The 14,088-nt window shown below is 41.3% G+C and overlaps 1 pseudogene; it reads right to left on the bottom strand.

Annotated features, from left to right (window-relative positions):
- Positions 1–7,930: 7,930 nt before the first annotated feature.
- Positions 7,931–9,048, bottom strand: LOC148517306 (syncytin-2-like; annotated as a pseudogene).
- Positions 9,049–14,088: the final 5,040 nt, after the last annotated feature.

Raw genomic sequence — 14,088 nt, forward strand, 5'->3', positions numbered from 1 at the left:
ACGTAGTCCATACTGATACATCCAGTGTCAATACAACTAACCAGGGAATTACCAGTTTTTGAGTGGAAAGAAGCTTGGCTGTTTTAAGTGTATCAACTGTACCACTTGCAGATACATGGTTGCTGGGGATACATTCTATCATCCCTACACTGGAAAGAAATTTCTCATACGACATAGGCTATCTTGTCACAGCAAGTTCGTTATTTACTTGATTAGCTGCCCTTGTGGACGAAATTATGTGGGAAAAACAGAGCGTGCCTTTAAAGAGAGGATGGCCGTACATCGGTCTACCATCCGTTTGGCCCTTACTTCTGGATGGAGTAAACACCCTGTTGCTAGACATTTTGTAGAAGCTGGACACAGTCTAGCAACTTTGAGATACCGCATAATTGACCATATACCTATACCAAAATGGGGCGGTAACCGCTCTGTGTTGCTACTACAGGCTGAAAGCAGATGGATCCATCGTCTGGGGACATTATCACCAAAGGGCCTCAATGAGAATCTGGGCCTATCTTGTTTTCTTTGAATGAGTAACTTTATTCTTGCAATTTTTCCTTTTTTTTGGTATTAATATTATGTTTTTTTTGGATATACGTTTCATTTGTCATTAGGATTTATTTTCATGTTTATTTATCTGTTTTTGTTTTTGAATTATTTCAATTTGATGTGTCTTATAAAACATTTTTTATAATTTTTTTTTTTTTGCTTGGATCATACGTTCCTCACTGGCTAGCAGTTTGCTGCATTATGCATGCAGTACTGATAGTATATTTTTTGTGTGTTTCTTCAGCCAATATATTCAGCTTATCTATTTGTGAAGATGGCATATACATTCTACATCGGGGTTGATCTTTTTCTGTGCAGCATTAGTGTTTTTTGGCATGTGCAGGATTTACCTGATCACCCGTTTATTTATTTATTTATTTATTCATTTATGCTGTCCGCTTCTCGATTAGATTATGCTTCCTGTTTATGTTTATGTATCCTAGCAACGATTTTGACTGCTCACTGTTTGTTGAGAAAATCACGTGGATTGACCTCCGTGACGCCGCGACACTGATGATGTCACGACGCTTGACGGGACCCGCCAGCGTCTCTGCGCCATGGACAGTCCACAGGGGGATTTAAGCTGGTAAGTTTATGTTTGTTATATCTTGCACCCTGACGAAAATACAACATGTATTGAAACGTTGGTGAACAACCTGCCTGCAGAATCTATTTATTTGCATTGAGTGCCGCCATCCTGCTGTTTGTATAAATATATATATATATATATATATATATATATATATCACATGTATATTATTCACACATTTGTCCATCACTAAATTATACAGGTACCTCTTAATGGGCAGGAGTACACCCCTTGACCTACAGCTTTTATCACAACCTGTAATTTTAAATTTTTATTCTATAGATTTTATTGTGTTTTTTATTAATGTTTTTGAAAATTAAAAAGCATTTTGGTTCACATTAAATTCATGTTTATTAATTATTTGTTTATGTAATTTTTGATTCCTAGCAATGTAAAACATATCTACCACTTGAAAACTGAAATCCTTATTTGTTAATTCAATGTGACATGTTTGCAATTCCAGTTGCAATTATTAAATTGTGTTTTCTATGTAAAACTGCTCATTTAGTGATTAAAGGATCATTAAAACTTTGTCATGATTGTACAGTAAATCATCACACAACTTTCCTGAGACCTCAAACCTCTTGGTAAATTTTCCTGTGTCACATGCACTACATGGAATCAATCTCAAGATAGGAACGCAAACTTTAATGGTCACTAAAGACTATTTTATGATAATTGGATCATCTAAGTATACTACACTGACCTAGATGTATTTACCTGCCTCTCCTCTTGGGGAGCCATACAGATATTATTATGAAAGTATTCTTGTGGAAACATTTTTAATTTAATTTAAGCTACCTGACCTTTCCTTTCAGCCTCACACACATCTAAAGCCAGTAAGAAAACTCTGTTTCCCCTGCTCTTCCATATGAAAGCCTCATTATTCAAATGTATCATTATCTCTTGATCTGCATTTTACATTGTAGAAGGCAGCTTTTATCAGTGAGTGTAATCATTAGAGAACTCATCTAGTATATAATGTTTAGCTGGTGTACACATGCTGCAGAGCCTTACACAGTCAAATCTCTATTTTATTGTACACCATTGTGACATTGTGAATAATCATTACAGTGCTCTACTTAGAGCTCTAGATCCCACATTATTTATACGATAACATTTATTACATGTCAGCAAAAAAATATTTTAGGAGCTATCTCTGCAATCCACTTGGCAAGATCATTTTACATAGTCACACTCCATGCATTCCTGTGTGTCCCTATGGACCTATAAATTATTATACTGTATCTCGATCAGAAGTCCCTGCAGAATGCATTTATGTGAGACTCTGACATGTGTTCCCATCTTGTGCAGTGAAATATATACATATATATATAATATATATATATATATATACATACAGCGGGTAAAATAAGTATTGCACACATCAAGATTTTTCTCAGTAAATATATTTGTAATGGGGCTATTGTATTTAAATTTTCACCAATTGTCAGCAACAACCCATGCAATCCACATATGCAAAGAAATAAAACCATGGATGTCAATAAATTAAGTTATGTGTAATAATGTGAAATGAAACAGGGAAAAAGTATTGAACACATGAAGAAAGGGAGGTGCAAAAAGGTATGGCAAGCCAAGACTACAGCTGAAATCAATCAGCAATTAGAAAACATTCCTGCTCCTTGTCAGGGTAAATTAATATAAGCTGGTTCAGTCCCAACTGATGGCCTATAAAAAGGTGTTTCATTACCAAAAGCTCTCGAAAGAACTTTGCAATCTTATTTTTGCAAAACATACTGATGGCATTGGTTACAGAAGGATTTCTAAACTTCTGAATGTTCCAGTGAGCACTGTTGGGGTCAAAATCCGGAAGTGGAAAGAACATAATTTCACCACAAAGTGGCCATGACTAGGTGCGCTTTGCAAGAGTTCCTTTGCAGAGGAGTGAAAAGAATTATCACAAGAGTTGTCCAAGAGCCAAGGAACAATTGTGGAGAACTTCAGAAAGACCTGGAATTAGCAGGTACAATTGTTTCAAAGAAAACAATAAGTAATGCACTCAACTGCCATGGCCTGTGTGCATGCTCACCACCCAAGATTCCATTGCTGAAGAAAAAGCATGTTGAAGCTTGTTTAAAGTTTGCTGCACAATAGTTGGACAAGCCTGTGAAATACTGGGAGAATATAGTCTGGTCAGATGAGAGCAAAATTGAACTCTGTGGATGCCATAATACACACCATGTTTGGAGGAGAAATGGCAGTACACATCACCCCAAAAACACCATACCAACAGTGAAGTTTGGAGGTGGGAACATCATGGTGTGGGGCTGTTTTTCAGCATACGGTACTGGCATACATCATGTAATTGAAGCAAGGAGGAAAGGAAAAATGTACAGAGACATTCTTGATTAACATCTGCTGCCATCTACCAGGATGCTGAAGATGAAACGAGGGTGGACATTTCAGCAAGACGATGATCCCAAACACACAGCCAAGGACACTTTCAATTGGTTTCAGAGAAAGAAAATAAAGCTGCTAGAATGGCCCAGCCAATCACCTGAATTGAATCCAATTGAAAATCTACTGTATGGAAAGAACCTTCAAGATTTGAAAACTGTGTGGAAGAATGGGTCAAAATCACACCTGAGCAATTCATGCGACTAGTTTCTCCATACAGGAGGCGTCTTGAAGCTGTCATTACCAACAAAGGCTTTTGTACGAAGTATTAAATAAATTTCAGTAAGCGTGTTCAATACTTTTTCCCTGTGTCATTTCACATTATTACACAAAACTTAATTTATGGACATCTATGGTTTGTTGCTGACAGTTGGTGAAAATTTCATTACAATAGCCCCATTACAAATATATTTACTGAGATACTTATATTACCTGCTGTATATACATAGTGTATATATATATATATATATATATATATATATACTAACATGCCAAAGACCTAGCTTGCATGTCATTCATCATTCATGCAGATGTTTCTATAAAATTAATGATGTAATCTTGCAAAAACAATGTGCTGGAGATAGCAGTTTCATGGATGCACTGCTTCTATTATCATTAATATTCTTTGTCTAAAAGAAATATGAAATAGTTTTGTGATCAGAGACTTGTCGAAGACACATGTGGAGCTTTTTCTGCTTAAATTAACAGTTCAATTGATTTCCTGATTCATAGATGAATGCTATTGCACTCGCTGCTGCGATTCTGCTTGGAACGCAACTGCGAAAATATGCTAAGGATTCCAAAGAGCACTCAAGCATAAGGATGCACACTGCTGCCTTACGTACGACGTTGTTTACCTACATAAATATCGGTAACATCGATGCACATCGAGTGGTCATCTTGCTCTTGCCGCAGGACTGACCTGTCGCAGATTTGGCAGCTCTTCTGACACACAGAGCTGCATAGGAGATCGCAGGGGCTTATGCACACCCATGTAATGATTTTCAGACAGTCAGACACGTCTGCCTTTTTCTGATCACTCCCTTTTACCACCCCTAAACACTGAAAGCCTGTCACTCACTTTGCTATGAAATCCTCTGTGCGTCCGTATTCAGGGGCACCCGAGAGGGGGGGAGCAAGCACTATTTGCCCAGGCTTCCGGAGGGGCCCAGCTGGGGCCCGGGTCTGGCACTGCTCCCCCTCACTCACAGCAGCCCAGCACACAGCATGTGCTGAGCTGCAGTTGGAGACTGCTTGTGGCTGCTGAGCAGCAGCCACAGCAGGCTCCTATGCCTGTGGTGGGGAGCGATCACACTGATCATGCCCCCCTGGCTTTGCGCCAGGCTGAGGGGCTCAATGCGCCCTCCTCCCCAGCGCATGGTGCTGCAAAAGTGTGTTTTTTGTTTTTTTTTTGCTCGAGGGAACGTGACCACGTCTCCCGCGATTAGGTCACTCCCTCTTCACCTGGGCCCGGCAGGGCTCTCTACGCTCCTGTCTGTAATTACAGTGCGATCACAACGCACACAATGTGCAGCTTATACACATGCATAATGACAAACAATCACTGGATCTGCGTATGTAATCGCCATTGCGATCATCTCTGAATCAGGCCTTAGGTTCTCCTAGTTTACCAAAGACATCCAATGACAGTTGCAGTTTGATATGCAGATGAGATCTGGATAAAATTCCAATGTACTCGGATTAAAAAAAACTTTTCTAATAATAATAATAATAATAATAATAATAATAATAATAACTACATCATGCTTCCATAGTATGTCTATAAAGTGAGCCAGATTAACAAGACTAAAATAGGAGCAGCTTGCCTTCTCTGTTTTCTGTAAAGGGGAAGGCGCTAGTACAGTATGTTGCAATCCGGCATAACCTTCTGAGTTTTGGAAGAGCTACATCATGTCAAAACAATATGTGCTCCGTTTGTACAGTAATTATATTAGTTTTTAATTTAAAAGTTATATTCAGAAGCTGCTGGAAAGGAAAGTAATATAAAAACTGGCTTAAAAATAAAACTTTTAACAACAATTCATATTGTACATCTTACATAGACAATGCTATTACTATCTACCTTTATTCTTTTTTTTACTTCTGTCAATCTTCTTATTGGTTGCTGTTGTCTGGCTTCCAGTTCAGGATAGAGGTCTTGTGAATCTATCAACTTCCGTCACCTTATGTTTTCCTGTCTGTTTTATTTCTCTGCTCTCTGCTTGCTCCCTGCCAAACACTCAATTTTATGCTTTCACTTGCTTTTCTATAAATTGCTCAAGACTTACAGTAGCTTATTGTAATTCACTGCACCAACAATTTCTACAATATCCAGAGACTTCTCCTAGTTTACCAAAGACATCCAATGACAGTTGCAGTTTGATATGCAGATGAGTTCTGGATGAAACTTCCATGTATACTGTGATTAAAAAAAACATTTCTGAGAAGAAAAATAATTATTACTATTACTAAATATATATGATATATAATAAAATATATATATATAAGAGGTGAAGGAGTTTTGTTCCTTTAATTCACATATTCATATTCTGCATTTTTGGAGAATATCTCCAATTATGCTTCAAGAGTGTATTGTTTGTACAGTACTAAGATAAGACTGAAAAGATGTTTGCAATCCTACTGCCTATTGAACTATGTTATAGGCATTGTAGATGAACAAAGTATGTGCTCAACGTGAAATTACACTATGTGACTTTCATATTTGCATTGCTTATAAAACAAATGTGTTCTCCAGTATGTACTGGCTATAACTCTGGAATGTATATTACATTGACTGTTATGCACCTATTTTTACAAGATATGTTGGTTAACTCTGTTTCCTGATTTTTGTTATTTTATAAATATTCATCATCACATATAGCGGAGATGTACTTAGCCTTTGAGAAATATAAAGTACCAACCAATCAGCTCCTAACTGTCATTTTACAGACTGTGTTGGAAAAATTACAATTAGGACCTGTTTGGTTGGTACTTTATTTCTCTTCACTTTATCTCTCTCCTCGGCTTAGTACATCTACCCCATAAATATTTATGCTTACGAGGGTGATTGAATAAATAAGGTAACATGCCTCTAATTGCATACATTTATTCAACTCATACATACAGTATATGTATAATCAATAGTATGGCCATGGTACAGATTATTTTTCCACAAAGTCCCTATACTTGTCTAAGCATTCGGCTGATGCCAGGACATGACATCTTGCTGAACTTCGCCATCGGTTGCAAATCACCTTCCACACAGTTGCTTCTTCAAATGTCTTGTTGTGGAAAATAAAGACAACGTAAACAGCTGCTGTCAAATCGAAATATATATTTGTTTTCTTGCAGAAGCAATGATTACAATTAAGTGACACAGTTCACTTACAGGTAATTATCATATGTGCGGCCACTGCTACTGCTTCCATTGCTCAACTCACACAGCTTACAATATACACACACACTCCAGCACCCCTCCACCTATGGCTGGACCAATCCAAGTAGGCTTCCAGGGTGGTGATCCTTATCAAAAGCCATCTGTTACTGTATTCGAGATAGAGGGTGCAGGGTTTATGAAATAGCGTGATGAAGCTTACCAAAAGCAAAGAAAGACCAACTTATTTGTCACGCATGTCACGAACACATTTATATATTGCCTATGAGAACAAATAAATGATATTGCAGGATAAGATTGCTGGGATCCATTTATTTTCTTAACAATTCTCACCCTTTTGATAATTTCATTATCACACATATAAACACCACCTGAAATGACAGCAATGGCATTACTACTGAGATAGGGAAGGTGATGGGATAGTCCACACCACCTAGACAACTGGGACTACACTGACTCTGTTGCCATATACCCCGCAGTCTATTGCACCCGCAGGTTAATGTCTACACCTATAGCAGCCGCTTTTCACAGGCAGATTAGGTCCACCCAGTACTCTGATGCCCCCAGGTCTTATAGGATGACAAAGTGCAATTGAAACAGGGTATGAGCAAAAGGACCCTCTGGCTAAAGTACCGCCCTTGCCACCATCCAGGTCAGCATTCACACATCTTTATTAAACAATCTCACACAAACACTCTCTCTCAATAAGAACTATAACAGCAGTTGGAGGTGCACTAGGGCACAGAGACCACTCGGTGAATTCGCTGGAATCAAGATGACTGACTCGTCGAACTCACTCACGAAGGAGAAAACTTCCTCTGGGCGGTGTCCAAACTGACAAAGTGCACCTGCGGGACCCTCTTTCAGATATGATGTCTTCCATCCAGATCTTTACAACAGCTGAGGGGTCTTTCAGAAGAGATGGGCAGTTGGGCTAGGCCGTCAGACGGTCATCTCTGTGGCTGTTATCATTCTTCCTATTAAATGAGTGGATCCACACCTTTCCTGCAATGCAAAATACAGCACATTAGAATTTTCCAAGAAATCAAAAGAAATACAATCAATCCTATCACTATCACTATGGGTTTTATCAGATCTGACAACATATTATTAAACCAGACACCAATTGTCCCCATCCAGGAGAAGGGATTCCATCCCTCCTTGGATATGTCTCTAGCTTTTTTCTGTAATTCTTTTACTTTATTCATATGCGCCTCTATGGGGTCATGTGTATCCTCAATCCAGTTGCAACATTACTCACCTATGATAGCACAAGTTCCTCCCTCTATGGCTAACAAGTAATCAAGAGCCATTCTATTTTGTAAGGTCACTTTCCTAATTTGGGCCATTTCTTCATTTATAGCATGGATGGCACTTGTGGTTTCATTAATTATCCCATCCATAATGTTTGCATATTTATTAAATTTATTCACTAATTCAATTCCCCAACCAGGCCAGGCAGGGAACCACATCCAGGCTTTATCTGCTGTAGTAAACAATTCCCTCTTGTATCGAGTTTCCCTAGGGCCTGTTTCTATCATATTGGTGAAAGAGACATTTGCACGTTGCCTTATGGCTGGTACAACTCTTCCTATAGTGCAGTTACCCCATGCCCCCATAGGAAGCCAGGATTACGCTCTATTACCACAAATATAATATAGCCATTGCTACCCTGGGAATTATCTTACCATGGTTTCCCAACCAGCTCTGAAACCATACCATATTTTTGTACATTTGGGTCCTACACTCCATATCATTCTCATCCTTCTGGTCAGGACAGGCACACCTAGGGGCACTAAGAGCTTTCATATTTGCACACCAACATTGATAATTACAGTTCCCATCCACCTTGTCACATGTAGTTTCCTTGTATTCCATATTAAACACTAAGGTAACATTCCTACAATTAGTTTTAGTTTTAGTGACCTTTTAGTTCGGCCACATGGTTAATGTACATAGGCCCTATACACATAGTGGGTGGAGAGATTATACCAGCAATTTCTAAGTATATTCCTAGGTCTGAGATAGCATTGTTAGCAGTGTGATTTATATCTATTTCAACATTATAGCTATAGTCTGTGAGGTTAAGATCATTCATTGATATAGGGATACCAAGCAAAGGGATTCCTTTATGGTTGGCAGGAACATGAGAACAGATCCAACAGTTAGTGGAGTTCAGCTGCTTAGCCGTCTGCTGATGCAGGAGCCATATAGAGTTCTTTTGTTTTTCCCCTTTCACCTGCATGCAAGGAAATAAAGCACAACCGAGCAGGCAGAACAACAAGCGCATCTTAGCAGTCCATCTGCTCCCCTTTTCCCTGAGCGGCCTCGCCCCTTTGGAGCCGGTCTGCGCCATTGATCTGAAAGTTAGTTTTCTTACAGTGAGAAGCATGTACCCAGTTAGGCTTCCCTTCTACCTTGATTGAGGTAGCTGTGGTCAGTAGCACCTGGAATGGACCGTCAAATTGGGGTTTAAGATGTTTTCTCACGTGTCTTTTGATTACAAACCCAGTCTCCGGGTTGTAGGTGGTGGGTTCCAGATGTGTCTTGTGGATCTGGTAAAGAAGAAAACACCTTTCCATGCAAGTTGGTCAGTTGCTTGTTAAGCTGAACAACATAATCAGTAAGAGAGGTGTACTGTCCATGTAATTCTTGTGGAAAGAAAAGGCCTGTTAGTGGTGTCCTGCCAAACAGTATCTCAAGCGGTGAAAGTCCATGTAATCCCTTTGGGGTATGCCTAATAGCAAAAAGAGCTATCGGTAACGCTTGTAACCATGTAAGTTTTGTTTGCTCACATATCTTAGCTATTTTGTTTTTTAAAACGCCATTGGCTCTCTCAACCTTGGCTGACGCCTGAGGACAATATGGAGTGTGAAGATGCTGTTCAATTTGCAACCCTTTCAACATTTCCGCAAATACCTGTCCTGTAAAGTGCGTTCCTCTGTCTGATTCTACCGTCTCAGGTAGGCCATACCTGCACACGATTTCAGATATTAATTTCTTTGCTGTTACCGCGGCAGTTGCCTTGGCAACAGGCCACGCCTCCACCCATGATGAGAACATGTCCATGCACACTAATATAAATTCAAAGACCCCACATTTTGGTAGCTGAATGTAGTCTATCTGCAACCTTTGAAACGGGTAGTCAGGGTTTACAAGGTGTTTCATTTCTACCTTAGTCATTTTGCCTGGATTGTGTTTAGCACAAATCATACATTTCTTACACCACTCTGTTGCAAACTGTGGAAAGCCCGGTGCAAACCAAAATTTATTGACACTAGCAATCATTCCCCCTTTGGAAACATGTGAAGGGAGATGAGACAAGCTTGCTAGAATGGGATACAGAGATGGGGGTGGAAACAATCGACCATCTCCATGTTTTCAAACATCATTTATTTGTTCGCACCCGGCCCTACTCCATTTGCCAAGTGTTTGGGGACCTGCCTGATTTTGCAGGGTTATTAGGGTGTCCATTGACATCCTTTCTGTATCTTTTGGGGACTCTTGGAGAAGCATTAAGGCTGCCTGCCTGGCTCCTTCATCTGCTTTTCTGTTACCTATAGTGATAGGATCAGTTGCTCGCTGATGTGCTTGACACTTGATAACTGCTACAGCTTTAGGCAATGTTACCTTTTCTAAAAGGTCCTGGATCAGATTTGCATGTTTTACAACTTTACCACTGGATGTCAGGAAGCCTCTACGTTTCCACAGAAAGCCAAAATCATGTATAATTCCATATACATAGCGGGAGTCTGTATATATGTTTACAGTCTTTCCCTCTGCCAGTTCACATGCCTTGAGCAGGGTGATCAATTCTGCACTTTGGGCAGAATGTACACCAGGATCAAGTGCTTCAGAGTACAAAATAGAGGTGTCGTCTGCTATAGCAAGACCTGCCGCAAACCCTCCCTCTGGCTTTAGTAGTCTGGACCCGTCTACATAGAGGGTCATTTCTGCATTCGGAATGGGCTCATCCAGAACAGGACCGGGAGGGGTGTAGAAGAGTTCCACCTCCTGCTCACAATCATGCTCTGGGCTCGGCCCACTTCCCGTGTCATGGAGTGGTAAAAGGGTAGCTGGGTTTAACACATTGCACTGAAGTACAGTGATGTTAGATGGCGCAAACAGAGAAATTTCATATTTGGTCAATCTGGCAGCAGAGAGGTATGTGGTGGTTAGGCTGTGGAGAACTGCTTGTACAGCATGGGGAACCATAAGAAATAGTCTATTCCCCAGGACAATATCGGCAGTCTTTTCAACTAGCAGGGCTGCCGCTGAGACTGACTTTACACATGCGGTGCCCGCTGAAATCACTGAGTCCAGTTTGGTACTAAAGTACCCTACTGGCTTCTGTCTCCCTCCATATTTTTGAGTAAGTACTTCCGAAGCCTGTCCTTCCTGTTCGTGACAGAACAGGCTGAATGGCTTAGTGTAGTTTGGGAGTGCAAGTGAGGGGGCATTGAGTATGGCCGCCTTCAACTGGTCCACAGCCTGTTTTCCTTCCTCAGACAGCTCTATGCATCCAGCATGAGTGGTCAGAGCGTATAGGGGGGCAGCGATTTGAGACATGTTTGGTATCCATTGTCTGCAATATGAAACTAATCCCAAAAAAACTCTGATTTGTTTGGCACTCTGTGGGTATGGCACTTTCTGTATTACTGAGACTCTGTCCACAGTTATGTGTTTAGAGCCCCGTGAAATACCGTGGCCTAGGAAAATTACCTATTCCTGACAAAATTGTAGCTTGCTAGAGGATGCTTTGCATCCTTCAACACTCAAGTGGGAAAGTAGAGAAGCAGCAGCATTAATGCACTGCTCCTTTGAGGTGGCTGTCAGCAGGAGGTCATCGACATATTGTACAATAGTGAACCCTGCTGGCGATTGCCACCTATCCAGGACTTGTTTCATCACCTGACCAAATTCAGACGGTGAGGAGACTATTCCCTGTGGCAACCGAGTCCAAGTATAGTGCTGTCCCTTAAAGGTGAAAGCAAACAGGTACTGGGAGTCTGGGTGCACAGGTACACTGAAAAAAGCATCAACCAAATCTATCACACTAAACCAGGAGGCGTCTGGTGGGATCTCTCCTAGAATAGTGTGAGGATTTGGGATGAGTGGAGCATCCTCTTGAATAATCTTATTCACTGCCCGCAGATCTTGGCATACACGGAACTGGCCTGGATTTCCAGGCTTGGCTACAGGATATAGGGGTGTGTTGACTGGGGATTTTATAGGGACCAGGATCCCCTTGTCCATGAAGGTTTTGATTTGATTCCTCACACCATTAAGTTGCTTCGCACTAAGGGGATACTGAGGAACCCTGGGTAATTTAGCTCCGGGTCTGAGCTTGATGACCACTGGGTCTGCCTGCTTGATCAGGCCCACTGGTCCACCCTTAACAGCCCATACCTCTTGGGGTACATCCCTCAGGTCAGGAGGGATCTCCTGATCTGGAGGATGCTGAACAGCCATCAGAGGGACCAGACTTTCCAGAGTGTTCTGGTCCTCCGATCCCTCCGATGTAGTCACAATAGGCCCATCCTCCGTGTATTGAATAGTTGCCTTTAATTTCATCAGTACATCTCTTCCCAGCAAGTTGCAAGGGACAGTGTCACTGAGAACAAAGGAGAGGGAGGTGCTGACTGGGCCTATATTTACAGGGGTCTCTGCAGTCTCCCTCAGTGTGATGGGGTTACCTTCCAGTCCTACAGCATCTATTAATCCTGAAATTTTTTAATTTGGGGCTTCAGATCTTTTGAGAACGCTACGGGCTGGTCCGCTGTCCACCAGGCACTCCACCGAGTAAAAAGGCATTTCAGGGAGGGTCAAGTGGACAAAGGCATCACCCCCCCTACTCTCAGAGATGACTGGTAACACTGGAAGCCCTCTCTGTCAGGTGCTGTCCTTCCCTCCTTTTTTTGGAGCTGGACAGTTCCTTGCAATGTGGCCCTGTTTCCCACAATTGTAGCACTTCACTCTTCTGGGCTCCCAATTATTCCTCCCTCTAAACCTGAAGGTGTCAACTATCATCACCTTCTGGGCATTTTTCTCCTGTACTTCTTGTATGTTTCTCTGGATTGAGCTGGCTACATTCATTAGTGCCAGGACTTATTTGTCTCGCCAGTCAGCATGGGCTGAAACCAGCTTGTCATGTATGTCTTTATTAAGTCCCGAGACTAATGTGGCAGTCAGCATCTTTCCCATACCTTGCTCCTCTAAATCACCCCCTGCTTCTTCTACTGCCTGCCTAAATCTCTCAAAATAATCCTCCACTAGTTCTTTAACCTTTTGTTGAACATTGGTTACCCGGACCCAGGACTGTGGGGGAAACACTTCCTCAATCTTGCCCTTTATGTGGTTAACATATTCTAATGCCCTAAGGGGCATTCAGGATCGGAGGAGGGAGAGCAGAGAGAGAGACACAACTGTTCTCACTTTTTTGAATGGCGCCAGTCTAGTCTCCAGTCCTCCGCTCCTGTTCTGATTCCGTTTCAGTCGCTTTCAGGTCCCGCGTTTCGGCACCAAATTGTTGTGGAAAATAAAGACAATGTAAACAGCTGCTGTCAAATCGAAATATATATTTGTTTTCTTGCAGAAGCAATGATCACAATTAAGTGACAAAGTTCACTTACAGGTAATTATCATATGTGCGGCCGCTGCTACTGCTTCCATTGCTCGACTCACACAGCTTACAATATACACACACACTCCAGCACCCCTCCACCCATGGCTGGACCAATCCAAGTAGGCTTCCAGGGTGGTGATCCTTATCGAAAGCCATCTGTTACTGTATTCGAGATAGAGGGTGCAGGGTTTATGAAATAGCGTGATGAAGCTTACCAAAAGCAAAGAAAGACCAACTTATTTGTCACGCATATCACGAACACATTTATATATTGCCTATGAGAACAAATAAATTATATTTCAGGATAGGATTGCTGGGATCCATTTATTTCCTTAACAGTCTAAAGAGATGGAAATCACTCGGTGCCAGGTCAGGGCTGTAGGGAGTTTGTCCAGTACCTCCAAATGGTCATGCAATAAGAACTCATGTGTGCATTTGGCTGAGTGTTGCCTGGTGTTATCAAAGGCAGTGCACCAAAACCAAACCTGTTTCCGTGACATGACATTATCACCG

This window comes from Taudactylus pleione, unplaced genomic scaffold, assembly GCF_031769625.1.
Source record: "Taudactylus pleione unplaced genomic scaffold, aTauple2 ptg000223l, whole genome shotgun sequence".
NCBI classification, from domain to species: Eukaryota; Metazoa; Chordata; class Amphibia; order Anura; family Myobatrachidae; genus Taudactylus; species Taudactylus pleione.